A 19,596-nucleotide genomic window follows, 5' to 3' on the forward strand; every position below is an offset into this window, starting at 1 on the left:
TAGGGCGTGGCCGAGGATCCCATTTGATGGATGGTCACGTCACACACCTGTTTTGGGGTCTTTGACTGATGTGCTGGCATACATCTAATGTAACTTCTCCTAATAGGGAAGTGAGGAAAACATACATTTGTGCAAGCTACAGTCCAGTTTGCTGCTCATCCAAAAGGCTTAATTTAGAAATAGTTACTCAATAATTCAACATAGACAATTCCTTGATTCCCATTGACTTTCAATTCAATCAGCAAAGCTGCCTCTTGAATTTTCCATTATTATGAAGACTGATGTATTTTATAAGAGCAAACAGCTGCTCTGGCAGATTAATGTTCCTTCTTGTCACCCTGCTGTGAAGCTTACTTGGAATTCTCCTCTTGTAAAGAGAAGTTTGGAGCCAATGAATTTAACCAGCTGACCACCAGTGACTTTAGCGCACTCTTCTGCCTCTGGTTCTGTTCTTATAACCCTTGTCTGCCAAGTGTTAGCAAGATCTCAGATGGCCTCTCCTGAAATCTAGTAGTGAAATGCCCAAGCACTTGGACATCAGAGAACTGGGCTCTCGTTTCAGACTTCTCATTTACTCTAGACAAATTTTGAAACCCCTAAATGCTTCTATTCTCGCCAGTTAAAAGGGAAGAGAAATACTTGCCTGGCCGGTCTCATAGAAATATGGAAGGACCGTTCATTCATTCAACAAATATTTCTTGTGGACCGACTATATTGCAGACCATGTACAGGAACTAGGAATGTAAAAGTCAAGGTAAAAAACAAAAACAAAAATTGCTGCTCTTGTGAAACATGCATTCTAGTAGGAACAAACACAGGATAAATAAAATTTAAAAAATAAATAGTACTTTGACGGTTACAAGTGTAATTAAAAAATAAATAAATAAACAGGAAGGAGGACAAAGACTCCTGGAAAGGAGAAGTAATTTTGAATATGGTAACCAAAATAGGCCTCAATACGCAGGGACATTTGAGTAAAGGTGACCATTCATGAGGATATCAGAAGAAAGAGCATTTCAGAACAGGGAAACAGTACATGTAAAGGCCCTGAGGCAGGAACAGGATGGAATGTTCAAAGTCCAGCAAAAAGGCCAGTGTTCTGGAACAGAGGGAAGTCATGGGAAGTACTAAGAGATGAGATCAGACAGGGAACTAAGAGGATGATCAGGTCACATAGAGCCTCAGCCACCATTGTCAGGACTTCAATTTTTACTCTGGAGAGCCATGGAAGATGGAGAGTCATTTTGAATAAGAAAGTTACGTGATCTGTTTTATATTTCAATTAGAGGACTATAGGTTAAGAATAGATGAGGGCCAAAGGCAGAAGGAAGACCAGTCAGTCAGCTATTGAAGTAACCTACAGAAGAGATTACAGTAGCTTGTGCCAGGATCCTGGCAGAGAAGGTATTAAAAAGTGACTGGATTCTAGATATATTTTGAAGGTATCGCTGATAGAATTGTGATATTGGATGTGAGATATGAGGGAAAGAGAAGCATCTGTTTCCAAAATGTTTCTCCTGAACAACTGGAAAGATTAAGTTGCTAGTTACCGACACCTGGAGAACAGGGTAAGAAATGATCTGGGGGTGGAAGTGGGGCGAGATAAAGACAGAAGCTCAGTGTTGTCCATGTGCCCATTAAACACCTAAGTGAATGTTAATAGTAGACAGCTGGACATATGAACCTACCATGTAAAGGGGAAATTAAAACCAAAGATGGAAAATGTACAAGTCTTCAGTGTGTATATGGTATTTAAAGCAACGAGAGTTGACTGGTCACCAAGGGAGTCTGAACAGTAGGGAAAGAGAAGAGGTCCTCCAAGGATTCAGCTCTGGGGTGCTCCATTGTTAAGAGGTCAAAAAAGAGAAAACAAACCAGCAAAGAACTCCCAGAAGAGGCAAGCATTGAAAATAAAGCAAAAAAAGGAGAATAGGGTGGTAAATAGATAATTTAGTGGTAGTGACTTGAAGTCTAAAGGAAGAAAGTGTATCGGGGAGGAGGAAATTATCAGCAATGAAAGCTGTTTGTAGGTCAAATGAGATAAGGTCTAAGCACTGACCTCTGGATATAGCAGTGGAGGTCATTCTGCCCTCATTTGGAGGCAGCCCACAATGCAGTGGGTTCAAGAATAAATGGGAGTTCCTGTTTTTTTTCTATGATACAATGATTATGTTAAGAGGTTAACATTAGGGGAAGCTAAGTGGAAGGGGGATGGGAATTTTCTGTACTATTTTTGCAGCTTTCCTGTTAAAATTGTTTCTGAATAATAACTTGGAAAAAGTACATAGGGAAAGAGTATTTGGAGGAAGTAGTAGAGGCAACTCGTCCACGGAATTCTCCTGAAAAGGTGCAAAAAAAGTATTGTAGCTTGAAGAGGAAATGGGTTCAAAAAAGCTTTTTTGTTTATTTGGTCAGTTTGGTTTCTATTTCTTTTAAGTAAGAGGAAACAACACCGTGCCTGGAGCCCGTGGGAATCATCTGGTAGAAAGATAGAAACTGACCACACTGGCAAGAGTTCTCTCTGAAGCACTGTCCTTGAGGAGGAAAACGGGGATGCGACCTTGTTTGCCTGTTCCACCACAGGGCAGGGGGAAGAGTGCAGATATTGCATTCAGGCAGACCACAGGGCAAGGCTGTCTGATTGCTTTGGATTTCTCACTGCAGAAGGAAGGAAGGTCAAGGTCACAGATGAGAGTGAGGGTGGCGGCAGAAGCGAAGGAGGGATGGAGTTTAGGGAGAGAGGAAGGAGTGAGAAGACCACCTGGATAGAGGGAGGGAGATTAGGTGAGAGCCTCTGGGACGCTGGAAAGCAAGTGCAGGCGTATAAGGAAGAAAGCCTGGGACACGGTGCGGGGGGAGGCAGGGGTGAACTTACTGATGTTCTACTCATCTCTCTTCTGAACAACAGCAAGAGCAGTAACTCTGACAGACAGACAGGTGGTGCCAAGGAAAGTTCCTGAAGCAATGACACAGCCCATGTCTACAGTCTGAGTATTGCCATAAATGTTACCCAAATCTTTACACACCTAATGTCCGACGACCTTCCTTCAGAATTATCTTAGCTGCTGTGAGGCAGAAGACAGATTATGGGGCACATTCCCCTGTTGGAGCCGACCCCACTACATTTCACACATATATGCACTTAATTATGCATTTTTAAAACATCTAACTTGTTTGAGTAGTGACTTTATTTTAAGGATAGAAAAAAAAAGGAGCAAGTTCTCCCTTCAGTTGACCAAGTGCTCCCTTGTGATGTTAAGTGTCCTGCTAATTTCACAGGAAGGGCATGTTTCCCCACCTAGCATGCCTCACCACAGAAGCAGGGTTGGGAAAGAGAAATATCCCAAGAGAATCATCTGTCTCCGCTCAGCAGTCCAGGGGAAGACTCCTAATTGAGTGACATTTCAACTGACACTCCAGAAGGATTGTTACTGCCTACCTAATAAGGCTCCTTGATCTTCGAGCTGGTTCCTGACCCTTGTGGGGGGGTTCCTCAAGTTTCCCAGGCTACTGGCTAAACGTCTCCTGGAGAGATTAGATAAATAACTGAGACGTAAACCTCACAGATGGGATGAGATGGAGAAGCTACACAATTATGTTTGATAATTTAGACTAAACACACCTGCTAATGAAGCGGAAAGGGTTAGAGGGGGTTGGAAATTCTGTGGAGCTCGCCAAGGGAACCAGATCCCCAGATAACTGCAAGCTGTCCACTTCAATGTCATGGAAATAGGGTCGTCTCTCCTCAGAAATCCAGGTTAAGCAAAGTTTCTACCCCATAGTTCCCATCCTCCATCCCTACACCTCACATGCCCAGAACAGCCTCCTGGAGCCTGGTTCCACCCGTCAAAGATACAAAATAGGTGTGTTTCTCAGAACTGTGATAGTAAGAAGGGTACTTTTTTATTTTTTCTCTCACTTGTTTAATTTCTATCAAATTCTATCTGGACTTAGCGCCAGGCCTTCGTACTTCATTAGTATCCTGGTTTCGACCTGAACTTTTTTTCCAGAATTTGACCCTTTCAGCGTGGCATGTTACAAGTCAGTTAAAGAGTCTGTGGGAATATTAGGAAGACATTTCGTTATCTGACATCTCAAGTACAATTCCAGCAGTTATAAGGAGCTATCTGGCCAGGAAGTCCTAATGCCTCCATTAATAAAGCTATTAATTTTGAAAAGCTTTGACAGCTATAACATCTTTTTTAAGAAATCAAAAACACTCTTCCTTTATCTCCAAAATGCCTTCTTCTTTGTATGTAGTGGCTGCCTCAAGCCTCGTTCTACTGCCGGTTTTAATTTGTCTTTAATATCAGATGTGCCTTATCGATTTCTTCTGTGTATATTTTCATTCTGAATAATTCAGAGGCATGATTTTTTTTTCCCATTATGGTCAATAGCAGGAGCAAATTTTGAGAATAATCAATTGAGCCCTGACGGACAATTCCTGCTGTTGATATCCCCAGAAGTGAGGGAGGGGGAACAGCAGGGGATAATATGACCCAACAGTCAATCACAGCTATCAGCAAAAGAGCCAACGTGGGTTTATGTGAAGAATGGAGATCCATACTGCCAGCCCAAAAGGGCTGCTAATAGTCTCTCTTTCTACTTTTCATCACAGGGCACTCCAGCTGTGCCAAGCAGACGCATGGCCCACTCTCATATACATTTTCTTATCTACTAATGTCTAGAAAATCATGTTCTAAAGGTGTCATCTTTTATACGAATATGTACATCCTCTATGCATCAATTCTTAATGATTTGTTCACATTTTAGCCAAGTTTATTCCCAAATAGGCAGGAAAATTGGAAAGGTTCCAGGACACCAGTCTGGGGAATAAGTGTCACTTTTTAATTCAGATAATATGGTTGAAATTAATTATCATAGAGCTGACAGGAACAATGCAAGTTTGTCTGGCTGCCTCTCACCTGCAGTAAGAACACATTTTCTGGGACTGTTTTGAAGCTGGCCCCCGTCCAAGTCTTTGACACACTCAATTTACTACAAAATTGGCAACCTTCTATCTCATAAAGGAATCCAAGTGTAACAATAAATATTGGTCCCTCTGCACAACAGGACTGCTATAAGTCAGAGGAGACCTCGTAAGTATCAGATCATGGGAGTTAATAATCACAATATTTTGATTTTCTCTCTCTTTCTTAAGACATTTTCATAAAATCCCAATTTGACAGGCTATGCTAGGGGCAGTCAGGCTCTTAGGGATGTTGAGATCAGAACAAGTGAGGAAACGAGCGGAGCCCGGGTTAATGCGAGCAGTTCAATTTCAATTACGTGAGGTAAATGGTCTTTTTCAGGTCTGATGGTTTTCGAAAACTATTTGAAGGTCTGGTGTGATTTACATGCAATTTGCCTTGATTTTGTAAAAATAAGGGCTTTCACACTACTCAGTCCAAATATTTGCGTGTAATTATGATATGCCTGCTTGTCATAAACAGATATTCCTGAAGTGATTTTTAACAAACAACTGAGCAATCCCTAAATAATTTTTGGTTGTAAAATAAAGGCTACGGAGTTAATATTTTTCCAGAGGAGATCCACAAAATCGCAAAAACATCTGTGGTTAATTGCTAAATAGCTTATAGTTAAATAATACCTCAGTGTATGCAAAGTAAAAGAGGAAATTAGAACTCCTGGTTTAGTTTACCATAGATAACTTATTTATAAATCTCTGTAATTTATTATTAATATCCTTATACAATAATCGCTCATGCATATAAACACAGTTAACCTTAAAATGTTATTCTGATTCCTGTTTCTTTACAAAAGAGGTATTTTGGCTTTAGGAGTCATTAGTCTTAAGGATTTTTTTTGAAGACATTAAAGAAGTATGTTACCATTATATTTTATGGGGAAAAAAATAATGATTCTTTGTTCATGATCTTATTTTATTCATCAATAAACTTCATAGAGAAAAAATTATTCTCATTAAAACTACAGTTCCTTGGATTAATTTTACAGTTAAGGCTGATAATCTCAAAAAGAAAAGTAAACAATATTCAGGGATAAATTATTTGTTAAATTTGGATTTATTTTGTATGTATCGGCAAGGCTTTCCTACAGCAAATTACAACATCCGTCCTCATATGCTCCCATTGCTTTCCTCAGAACAGGCCATTATCTGCATCGTGCTTGATCTCAGAGGAAAAAATACAATCTGGTGGTGACGAACTCTGAGTGAATTATGCGGTGAATCAGGCTGACATGTTGCCTGAAAATAGAGGAGAGAAGGAAGAACTGATTGTTTTGGTTAATGGTTGGGGATGTGTACAGCAGCAGACATTTGTAGGAGTTGATGGAATGCTGAGATAATTGATAGTAAACTAGCAAAAACAGCCTATTCCAATGCAACAAAGTTAGTAATAAAATGCTGTTAGCCTGATTTTTTTGGTCATCTATAAATGTTTTATAGGTTGATATTGAAAGGTGATATCGATGTTGATATCAAATGTATAGATCTGCCTCAGGTTGAAGTAGAGAAAAGGGCTGGTCTAAGGAAGGGGGTGAGACTTCTAGCACCAGTCTCAGAAGTGTTAGAGCTAGCCATGTGATGTAAGTTGGCCGTCGTCGTCGTCGTCATCATCACCATCATGAGAGTACCATTTATTGGAAGTTTTTTCAAACCAGAGATCATCTCATTCAATCAATTCAGAAGAACTTCACGAGGCAGGTGCCGTTATTATTCCCATTTTGCAGATGAGAAACTGAGGGCAGAGAAGTAAATAATTTGCCTGAAGTCACACACCTGCTAAGTAAGTGGCAGAGTCAAGGAGCCTGAAACCCAGGTCTGGTCGACTCTTAACCATAGTTGATGTGTGTCCTCTGTACAAATATTGAGGGTGCGGCAAATAGTCACCTTCCATTTCTAAAATCTCTCACTCCTCTTTTTTTTTTTTTAAGCTCCTTCACATCTCCACTGGTTACTTAGTATTTTTTTAACTGAAATATAGTTGATAGCCAAAGTCACACTAGTTTTCAGGTGCACGACACAGTGATCCAACAAGTGTATATGTTCTGCTCCCCCATGCTCACTGCAAATACACCCACCATCTGTCACCATACAACGTTACTGTGCCATTGACTGTATTCCCTATCCTGACTCCACATTTTTATACGCACTTCCAAGCAGAAGATCCCACAACTTTTTTTTTTTTTTTTAATAGAGGAGCTACTTTTTGTTGATCAAATGCTTCCAGTCACTATGAGGGAAGACATGTAGAAAAGTCACTGAGAGAAATGAGGAAGGGTCCTCACAGCCAGCTCACGGCCCTCCCCTCAAGAATCTTGGCAAATAGAGCAAGGAAGCCATGGCGACAGTTAATGGATAATGACACCTGCCACAGCTCGGACATCCAACCCACTTGAAATGGCTTCGCTAAAGAGATGCAGGATGATGGCAAGGGATAAGTGCATATGGTGTATCAATAACTAGAGAACACACTTCACTGTCAACTTCCTTACTGGCATGGTCCTTGGTGGAAACTTTCTAACTCAGAGGCCAGGCCATCCCTGGGCTACTTGAGACCGAATTAATGATGATATTCTATATGAAGAACACCTGTGTTCAGAGTCATTCCACATCATCAGAAAGATAATACAGAGGACTTGAGGGCCCTGGTACCTTGATCTCAGGGGACGTATATGCTGAGACAAGCATAGATTTGGGTCGGATCCTTTCCTCCATGTTCTGTGTAGTCTTGGGGAATTTATGTCACTTCTTTGAGCACTGGTTTTCTCATCTTGAAAAAAAGTGTTACAGAACATACTCCTAAGTACATCATCAAAATGTACATCACCATAGGGTGGTTATGAGGAGATAAGGGGCAGACTGTGCTCATCACAAAGCAGGAACTCAACAATGATGAGTTCTCCCATCTTGCATTCCCATCACAGAGATGCCTCTCTCACTAGGTCATCAGGGAAGATACTACCTTATTTGCTTCAGAGTTGAAGTATTTCAGAATTATCTGGATTTCACCTTCAATTCAGAAAACCTCGGGGTTCTATTTTTAATACATCAATCATAACACTCGGAACCCAATTATCACTTGTCCGCTAGATTACTTATTGTGCTCTTACCATATAAAGCACACTTCAAAACCACAACTTAGTTGTCACTAACTTTTTTTTTTTCACTAATAATCTGCTTAATCAAATTTGTTTAAGGGGAAGTTACCACCATCACAGAACCTGGCATAGTGAGGGGAAGATAAAACCCACAATCTTTCAGTCCGCCCTTTCCATCAGAAGCAGAACTACGTAACTTATTCCAAAGGTGTGACATCCATACAAAAAGGGAAGCTAGTGCCCAAAATCCTGGATTAAGAGTCACCAGAGAAAGGGAAAACAAGAGCAAAATTCCCATCAGGGGCTTTGATTTTCTAGTCATTTGTGCAAGCCAGCCTTGGAAGCCTCAACGCCTTCTAAACAGCTCCGCTCAAGGCCTAGTCTTGGTCATGGCCCTGGGTCCAGGTGAGGCACATTCTGAAGGGCCTCATGGATCTCTACACGACCAGAAGACACATCCAGGTCTATACATGTAGTTAGGTTCACAGTCATTTAATAGCACAGAAATTCACCGAAGCATTATGGATAAAATTTCAACAAAGTAAATGACAGCTTTTTATATGTGCATTCAAGAAAGAAAAATGTATCTCTTCTGCAGGCCATAATTGTGGAACTTATGCTAATGAAAATCATTGTAACACTTTATTCATAAGGGTCATTTATAAATGATGTATGAATGTCCATAAAAGTCTCTCTTATTTGCTATTAATAGTTAGGAATGCTATTATTTTTACATAAACCAAGTGAGATGCCTTTCAAATGGAAGCAACAATAGGTATAATCCATTGGAATGAGCCTACAGACAAAATAAGCATATTTTTGCTTGGTTATTAACTACAATAAAGTATTTCCACATGGGTTATTTAAGGTTTTATTTAGATTTCATCTTTAATTTGGAAAAACCTCAGGGTGCTATTTTCAATGAAATGTATCAATCCTAACACTTGGAACCCAATTATTACACTTCAGCTAAATTACTTACTGTGATCTTACCATTTAAAGCACACTCCAAAACCACAAGTGAGTTATCATAAAAAGATGTTCTTTTCTCAGACTTTTTTTTTTTTTTTTACTCATAATCTGCTTTAATCAAATTTATTTAAGGGGAAGTCACCATCACACATTGACATTACCCTGCACAATGAGGGGAACATAAAACCTACAGTGAGTGGTCTTTTGGCTTGTCCTTTCCATCAGGAGTAAAGTCAAATACAGTCTTGCCCTTCCTCCCAACACAGAGGAGATGGTCTGCCAGCGGAAGTGCAAGTTCTTGAATGATCTCATTGGAATTTGGTACATCTTGTTAAAATGTTCTTTTGATAGAATTTCATGAAATGATGTGTTTCAGATGTGGAAAGAAAGGTACACGTTCCCCAGGGTGACTTATTGAAAGATGGATCCATTGGTATTTTGCATGGAGTCCTTCAGAGGTAGCAAGGGAGAAGTCACTCTGATATTCTCTCGCTGTGCTCCCCCAAAAAAGTAGAAGTGCAGGCTCAAGAGGGGCAGGGGTTGAAGCCCCCCAACTCTTTGGAAATTGTGAACGAGTCCCAATGGAAGGGAACAACCACATAAATTTTGGCTCAGGATTCAAACTGTGCCGTGCCACGTGCATGGGGAGCATGGAGGGGAGGGGAAACTGAGGCTGCCGTTCTCCTAACCCTACTCTTTCCAGCCTTCTTGACAACTTCACCTTCCTCTCTGTATCAGAAGGTTGGACTTCAGGCAAATCCAGAGCAGAGGCCCCCATGCCCTGCCCACGGTTTCCAACCTGAGATTTCCTTGAATTTACTGCTTCAATGACTATTTTAGAATGCACAGCACCTAGGAGGGAGGGCATTTTTCATTTCTTCTGGGCCCCACAGAGGATGACAGACAGCACTTTGTGAGAGCTACCAGCAAGAGCAGACTCGGCTGGAGGAGGCGGGATCCTGGGCTCAGGGGCCAGCAGGTGGAAGACAATCTCAGTCAGATTCACATTTTTGCCCGGGGCCAGATTTGCCTAAAAGCTTCACGCTTCTGCACAGCTCCCCCCCAGGATTATCAACATACCCGGGGTTCCCTTGCTTCTTCCCCCAGCCTCCTCCCTCTGGGTAAACATCAGAAAATGTGTTGATGTGCCATTCAGCCGCGCTTCCATCCTTTGGCCTCATGTGAATTATGGTTTGTGGGGAGGGAGGATTTTTGATAACACAGGAAACTTTCAATTCCTGTGAACAAAATTTGGAAGACTTGTTAACACTGCCCAGGGCTGTCAGAGGAATAGGGCAAGGCAGATGGGCAGTGATTCCAGTTAAAATGTTGTTGCTTATACTAGGGTCAAAAACTTCATTTCTCTGATTAGATTTTTTTTCTTTTAATTACAGAATTGCAAGGGCAGGTGAGAGGAAACTATCAGGAATACTGACTGGATAGAGGGACAGATGGAGGGATGGAGAGAGAGAGAGGGAAGAAGGAATGGAAAAATGAAGGATAGGATGGAGAGGGAGGGAGGGAGGGAGGGAAGGAGGGAGGAATGGGCTGACTCAGTGGGTCTCGGGCATTGCTTTAGTTAATTCTCAGGATCCTCGCAGGCAAGTGCTGTAGTTAACAATGTTTCACAGATGAGAGAATGAAAACTAATACGATGAGTTAATAGTCACACCCCAGTCTTCTTTATTTCAAAATCCATTTTTTTGTGGATATCACATTTATTCTACTGCCATTCCTCACATACATCAAAAAGCTGGAATAAGTAAAACCCTAACGGGCCAGAATCTGATCCCAGTAGCATTACAGAGTGAGGATAAAGGGTTAGAAAAAGGTGTTGCCTCTCTGATCACCAAAAAGTCACAAAGTACTCCCAGGCCTCCTCTCGGTGTCCTAGGTTTGATGTGGTGTCAAGGAGCTGCCTAAGGAAATATGGCACCTATAATGCTGGTTATGTGTTCGACTTCTTTGATTTTTGTTTTCCTTATTCTTGATTTAGTCTATTCTAGACTTAACCTTATCTAAAGCACTCAGTGTACAGACAGTCCAAGAGATCCTCCCTTACTGTAGAAGTGACTCAGATATTTAGGGATTCCAGGATCTTTAGCTGGAGAGCAAAGTCGAGAGAGGCAATGGCAGCACAAGTGGGAAATTGAAAATAGAATAGCTTAGAAATTGGATAATATAATGTGGAGGGAAAAAATAAGAGTGTAAAAAATAGTTTCCGGATCCTACAGAATTATAAGGAAGAGTATCTATCAAGTCTTTTCTCCATTTTTCTATCAGTCAAGATCAAGAGTGTGAAATTAAATTCTAGTGAGAGGAATGCAAGTTACTTTACCCGTATACCCTCTCGCCTCCTGGAAAACTACATCTGTGTCAAGTTCCAGAGCTACAAGAACAGTTTAAACCAAGCTGGTCTCTCTAATCAATGCCTGCTTCCTGAAGAAAGTTGGAGATACAGCGGCCCCAGGTCTGGCCTAGCAGGAAGGAGCCTTTAGCAGGGTCCCAGGCAACATTTGACAAACAAGGAAACAAAACAGGGACAAACTAAACCTGCCAAATTCTATTATAAATGTCATTGTGTGGGATGATAACAATGGCATCTGTGTATGGACAGCATCTTGTTATGGCTCTAGTTACACTCCTTCCCTTATTTTTACAAAACCCAGGGTGCCTGGGTGGCTCAGTGGGTTAAAGCCTCTGCCTTCAGCTCAGGTCATGATCCCAGGATCCTGGGATCCAGCCCCGCATCGGGCTCTCTGCTCAGCAGGGAGCTTGCACTCCTTCTTTTCTCTCTGCCTGCCTCTCTGCCTATTTGTGATCTCTGTCAAATAAATAAATAAAATCTTAAAAAAAATTTACAAAACCCTTTGGACAGGTACCATTTTCATCCCCATCTTAGCAGTAAGTTAAATAAAAAAAAAAAAAAAATCAGACAGGTTGAGTAATTTACCCAGGCTTATACAGTATTTGGCAAAGCAATTTTGAGTCAAATCTCTCATCTCAGGTATTAACGTCTAAATCCAAATAACTAACTATTCCATCAACTGAATTTCTTTTCCCTGATATCTACTTAGGAAAGGCAAACCAAAACCAAAAGCAAACCAAAGCCAAAGATAACTTTAACAACAAATTAAAATTCATCTAAGCTGTGTTCTCAGAGCAGCAAGAGTGTTCACTCAGAGAACACAGTGTTCTCTGTGTTACCTCAGAGTCTCACCCCTGCATTCAGTCTGTCAGGCCGCAGGAAATTATTAAGAACTTACGTGTAGGCTATTTGAACAAAGATCCTGAATAAGCAAGTCTGTTATATTTCTTATATTATATGCTGTATGTGTGTACTCTTTATCTACTATAGATTTATTAACGATAACTAGGAAAGTTATACAAAATATTTTAAACACAATGTTAAACTGGCTTTTTTTTAATTTTTAAAATTTTTTAAGATTTTATTTATTTATTTGACAGACAGAGATCACAAATAGGCAGAGAGGCAGGCAGAGAGAGAGAGAGGAGGAAGCAGGCTCCCCGCTGAGCAGAGAGCCTGATGCTGGGCTCAATCCCAGGACCCTGGGATCATGACCTGAGCTGAAGGCAGAGGCTTTAACCCACTGAGCCACCCAGGTGCCCCTACCGGGTTTGTTTGTTTTTTTTTTTTAAAGGGGGCAGGGAATTTCTGTTTTATTCACAAATTAAATCAATGAACCATTCCCTAAACATTATAGCTTATTGAGGTTTTACTATATTGTTTTATGTGTACTTAGATGATTTGCTAAGAGCAACTAAGATGATGTCTAGATAGTTATCAGGGAAGTACAACTATCTCTAAGCCTCTAATTATTAAGACCCAGTAACATACAAATCAATATCAAGATAGGAAGAGGGAAGAGAGGAAAATCTAAAGCGTTCCTTGAGAAGGCAGCTTCTCTTAAGATGATGGACAAGTGGTGTCTACTTACTACATAGCTCATTGGAAAAATACTTTTGAGGAGTGGAGGATGTCTGAGGAAATACCACTGGCCGGTAGCCAACTACAGTGCTGTGTGAGGTCCACCCATCAGACTAGAATAACCCAGCTCCTTCAGAGGAGCCCAGGGAGGAATTCCTGGAAATGGCAAAGCATATTGGATTTCACATTATCCAACAACATAAAATGATGTATTAACATTCTCTCTGAATTGAAAATACTTTTTAAGTCTTAGATAATTTAACTAGGTTATATTTGCATTATGTGGTATAAAATAAACATTTCAAGTTTTTTCTGCTCACATCACGCACTGAGTATTTTGTCTAAAATATTTCTTCACTGCCTGAATTTATGGTATAAATTGATGTGGTGCAAGTCAACCGAAGTTAGTCATCAAATATTTAGGCGTGTTAAATACTACAGTTATTCATAAAGTCCAAAATAATTTTTTAAATGGGAGCATATCTGATAGTAATATCAAATTGAGAGAACTGCGGGAATGATTCTGTGCCATCTGAGAAGATGAAGCCAGTGTTATGGAAAAAAAACAAGGGAAATGTTCTACATCAATGTCAAAGTGAAAAAGGACAGGAGTCGAGAAGAAAGAGGCAGGTTTTCCTGAAGTTCCGGTTTACATTTGGACAGGCTGCTGTGCTGCACAGTGGTGGGCGGGCTGGCTGAAGGGGGGAGCAGGACTGGAGAGTCTAGTCAAGAGATTAAAGCCATGGTCTGGTGAAAACCTGGGGAGGGACTGGACTCGGTGAGGCCAGGGGACTAGGTCTCCTTCATCTTCACATCCCCAGTGCTGCTATAGTCACCACACAGAATGGGCTCAAATAATATTTACTAGCTAAATGTCTTTATCCTAAGTTTCTAAATTTTTTTATCCTCCTCCACATTCTGACAAAATCTCCATTCTTTGGCTTTAAAACCACATTCCCAGTGATGATTATATTGCACACGGAGGTTCTAGACAATTGCACAAATACATTATATAAGAAATAGCACGATCATAGAGGCTGCTAAACAAGATAAACTGGCAAATCTGCTTAACAGGATCATAATTCATTCCACAAAAATTTATTGATCCTTTCCATGCTTTGCTTTTCCTGGACCACAGGGATGTGGATAAAAATGCGGATTGTGAAGGATTATTTCAATCCTTTGTTGCAACAACAACCACAGCCACAAAAACTACAGCCAGATGGCCAAGTAACTGAGCAATCCTTAGCGCTGGAAATAAGCAAATCTACAGCTGCCATTGCCTATAAAAGTTCACATACCTTGTTGGGCACATGGTATGCACATGATAAATAATTGCTGATTGAAAAGAGAAAATGTTCTGCCAGAAATTCTTTTAAAAAGTGAGGTTGACAACATGAGTAAGTGTATACTTATATCCTGTAGCCTGCAGCATACTGCTTGGAAGATATCAATCCCAAAAGCTCAGTTATCCAAAAAGGCAAGGACTAGGATGAGAAAAGATTTCTACACCATAAAATAAACATCAAAGAATGCCAGGGCAGACTGGAAGGGCTCAAAGCCAGGCACTGCCACATATGAGCTATGTTTCATAGAAGTTACTTAGTGGTCTGGAGTACGTTTTCAACTGTATCCTAACTTATAGGGCTATTATTAGGGTTAATGTTAATACAAGTACCTAGAAATTGCTGCCACACAATAAGCTCTCCATGGAAAGTGACTAGAATAGTGTTAGGAACTGAATTGTGTCCCCCCCACCCTAAAATTCATACACTAAAGTCCTAACTCCCAGTACCTCAGAATATGACTGTATTTAGAAAAACGGTCTTTTAAAGAAGTAATTAAGGTAATATGAAGTCATATGGGTGGGACCTAATCCAATATGACTGGTGTCCTTATGAAAGAGGAGATTTGGACACCAGATCAATACCATGGCATCCATACCAAGAGGGCAACCATGGGAAGAAGCCACAAGGAGGCAGCCATCTTCAAGCCAAGGAGACCTAGGTGTCCAAAAATTCCGACATACCCACACCTTATTATTGGACTTCTACCCTCTAGAACTGAGAGAAAATACATTTCTGTTGTCTGAACGCCCCCAGTCTGGCGTGATTTTGTTATGGCAGCTCTAGCAAACTAATACCTACTCTCATTGCCATCCTCATCAAAGTAACTTTGCTTGAGGGGGACCAGAAGTCTGTCAGTTCAGGGCCAATGGGTTGATGTAAGCTTCTGAACTTTCAGCTTCTGTATGGGTCCAGCAGCCAGTATGGTGGCCTGGGGCATATATGTTCTTAATAAGTATTTGTTGAATGTGTGTGTAAGTGAATGAATGCACGCATGCATGGCTTAATGAAGGAACATTAATAAGACGATAAGCCTCTAGTGCCAGGTATAGTACAGCAGACAGCTGACAGAGTCACAGGAACAATGGCTAAATGCTTATTATATCCCAGGCACTGTGCAGTAAAAACTATAAAAAGCAAATACAAGAACATAAAACCTTAGGAGTCTGAGGGGTTTTAGAGTAAGGAAAAATGGTCCATGTTGCCACTTCATTATCTTTGCAAACACTGCTGTGTAATCGCTGGTCCAGAGAGGCCGTGCTGTTTATGGGAAGGAACGCTAGGCTTGAAGCCAGAAGACCTTTACGGTGTGCTTTCTTCTTCTGTCACTTATGAGAGATTCTTGGGAAAGTCATGTAGCCACCCTGAGCCTCAGTTTCCTCTTCTATAAAGCAGGAATATTGATACCCACCCCACCTCTGACATAAAGCTGGGGTGAAGATCAAATGACAATGTATGTGTGTGAAAACGATCTATACACCACAAAACTTTATGTGTGTTAAAGGCATGCCATTAATAATGATAACCTGGAATGATTAAGTAAACATTAGCTTGTATTCTGCATATTAAATCTTATATGAAAGGATGTACATGAAAGATTTTTATAGTATTCCATTCAAATTGATAATCTTCTTTAAAATTTCAGGCCACTTAAAAGTTTATTTGGATAAATCACCTATGTGGTAGCAACTCATGCCTGATGATCCCAGATAAATGTGGTCACCCTTCATTTTTTTAAGAGGGTATTTCTGATGAAAATTATTTGAAAGTTTTCTGTTATGGGCAATTCTGACCCTTAGATTTCTGATTTTCTAAGTGTCATCGTAGTTACCAATTTGCAAGTTTCAGAATTTATTATTTTGACTGATAGATGCAGAAAAAAAAGACATCTGTGAAAATAGTGATGCATTTTATATTTGTTTAGCTATTCATTGTTAACATATTTTTCACTTTAAAGAATTTAATACAGGGGCACCTGGGTGGCTCAGTGGGTTAAATCCTCTGCCTTTGGCTTGGGTCATGATCTCAGGGTCCTGGGATCGAGCCCCACATGGGGCTCTCTGCTCAGCAGGGAGACTGCTTCCCCCTCTGTCTCTGCCTGCCTCCCTGCTTACTTGTGATCTCTCTCTCTCTCTGTCAAGTAAATAAATAAACTTAAAAAAATAGAATAAAGTAAATAAAAAATTAAAAACTTAATACAAAAAACAGAAAACTTGGTTTCACAGACATATCCACAACACACTTTTTCCTGCATTACATAAAACTAAGGGAAAGGAAAACAGAAACAAGAGAAGAGAGGAACAAAAAAGAAAAAAAAAGAAATATAGATAAGTAAAATCAATATTTAGCAAAACCCTGAGGTAGAATTATGTAATTCATCTTTTTGAAATACTGCCAACACTCTAATTTTCAATACATGGTAGCAAAAATTAATAAATGTTTGGACTTCCACTTGAATATTTGCAACACAAATCTTTTCCACTTCTCTTTTTTCCTTATTTTCAGTGGAGAAAATTCAGAACAGCTCCCCTCCCTGCTTTTTTTTTTTTTTTTCCATAATGTTGAACTTTTTTTAAGCATTCAGGTCCAATTGTCTTACACAGACTATCCTACATTCTGGATGTAACTGGCTGTTTCCTCAAGGTGCCCTTTAACTTGTACCCTGACGCCCTATGTTTTCTTAAACTGGAAGTTAGGTGAGAGGCTCGATTAGATTTAGATTAAACAATTTTGGCTAGAATACTTCATAGGTGGTACTGGATACCTCACATTTGATTATATAGTAACATATAAGGTCAGCTTGTCCCTCTGCAAGTCATAAGGCTGACCATGTGGTAAAGGTAGTGACTACTTGACCTCTCCACTGTCAACTTACATGTTCTTCTGTTTCAGTTACAACCATGAAAATATCCTCTTCCTCAACACCCTTTCACCCAATGACTTTAGCATCCACCGATCATACTCACACAAATCGATTATGACATTAAGGACTATAAAATGGTGCTTTTCTAATTTTATCCTTTCTTCCACATTTATTAGTTGACATCTTTTTCCTAAAGAATTTTCCTCTGCTCTGTTTTGTTCCCCCCCATTTGATGGTTATTTCTATTATTTTATATTTTAGTCCTCATAACTCCTCTAATATAAATAATGTCACCCCTATTTTATAAGTGAAAAAACTGAAGCACAAGAAGTAACTTGTTCAGCATAGCTAGTAAATGGCAGGTATAGACGTGGAACTCAGATCTCACTCCTATTCCAACACTGCGGCCAATTATATCATCACCTCATAGTATACAGCCTCACTTTATATGAGGCATCTGCTCAACCCCTTAATTACCAAAGGTCTTTCTCTTCAAATACTTCTGCTGTGGAACCATGACTAAGCCTTCCGTTGGAAAAGTTCAAGAATGAATACCTAAATGTTCCCAGTACTGGCTCTAGGGGCTAGGCCACAATAAATGAAAAATAAAAATAGATCATGAGCTGGCCAGTAATGGGGATGACATCCCTCACGCCACACTCCAGTCACTAAAGACCACATTGAAAAATCTGGAATGCCCTTGGAAGGGGAGTAAATGGGATATTGACCCAGCCACAGTTTGTAGACCAAGTCCCTTGAAACCAGCAGTTACACAATGTCTAGGTAATTCTCTTATTGGCATTGGGGCCATCTCAGAATCTGGCTGGGGAAAGATGAGTTGTTTGACATGAAGCTAATTTTGTTCTATTATAATTAATTAAAACCACAAATATTGGGTGTATTTGTACCTTGGCAACCAGTACAGTCTCCATCTACCTATTTCCTTCCCCTCTGATTCTTCTTTCCTTCATCTACCAAATAGGGTTATTAATAAGAGCACCTGAGGTTATGGAAGACAGTCTATTAAGCTTCCAGATAGTATCTGGCACTACCCCTCTACTTCAATTCTATTTTTCCTTTCTGCTCTTTTCATCTTTCTCACTCTCTTGTTACTCCTTCCTGGAAAGAAGCAGTTTGGTCACTTGTACAAAAAAATAATAAATTTTAAAAAATAAAATAAAAAAAAGGGAGGGGACCTAAATCTATTTTTCTAGGAACAAGCATTTAATACTAAGTGCCTATGATTGACAGGGGTGGTATAAGACCTTGGAGACAAAAAGTAGTGAAAATTTCCCCAGAAAGTGCAGAGAAAGTATTCGTTATAATGCAAATGCAAAAATAAATGTCTGCTCGTGACTTGGGGAACTCAGATGAAGAAACATTCTCAGTACCCCAAAATCTCTTGAAGCTCTGTGTCTCTCACAAGCCCTGATTCAGAAGGAACAGTTGCTTCATTTCCTTAAAAAAAAAATAAAAGCAAAGGATTTGGTATTATGTTTACTTTAATCAAAGAACAATCTAAAAAGAATGGTTAATATGAACCTGAACTGATCTTGGAGAGTAGACTTGCAGGAAAAGATTTCCTGGGAGATGTGTGGAAAAGTGAGAGTGAAGACCCTGGGACCCTAGAAATTATTGTCACGAGCAGAATTTGCACAATCCCAGCTCAGGACAGGCCAGAGTGGTGTGTTCCCAGAATTATTCTTCAGCCACCAGTACCATTTTGACATCCTTCAGGCGTGGGGATGTTTGCACTCAGGTCATTAGAAGATCTCAGACCCACATCAACTCACAGTTCTAAACAACAGAGCCCCAGGAAGAGTGAACTCCACTTGGGAATCCCCACCTCTCCCCAGTATCCTGAGCCCAGCTGTAGGCAACCAGTTCCTAAAGTTCAATCCAGCCTCCTCCTAGGTGAACTTACTGTGTGACATTGAGCGAGTCACTTAATATCTTGTGTCTCTGTTTCCTCATTTGTATAATGGGGATGGAGACGCTGACATTCCTCTTAGGCCCACTCTTTAGCACTCACAAAGTAGTTAAAATAAAAATGCTCAATTATAATTTTAATCAATTAACCTTGGTGCTTCCCACTCAGTCACTCCCTGTTGGGTAAATGATCAAAAATGTTGGCTGACTTAGACACTTTTGAGCCCAGAATTCTCCCACACACAAAACATATCTCCTCCAGATACCCACAGGAAATCCTTTCCTGCCCCTGTCACCAACTGTTGGTTCTTTCCTAACCACTGACCAGGACACAGGAACCCCTCCAAAAATGTAAAGGGTATTCAAACTTGTGCTTCACAGACACTTCTGGTGCAAGGAAATGCTAATAAATTTACAAGCCCAGCCCCAGATTTCCTCTGGGTTTGTGAAGGTTT

This window comes from Enhydra lutris, unplaced genomic scaffold, assembly GCF_002288905.1.
Source record: "Enhydra lutris kenyoni isolate GAN:26980312 unplaced genomic scaffold, ASM228890v2 scaffoldscaffold15, whole genome shotgun sequence".
In the NCBI taxonomy this organism is placed as follows: Eukaryota; Metazoa; Chordata; class Mammalia; order Carnivora; family Mustelidae; genus Enhydra; species Enhydra lutris.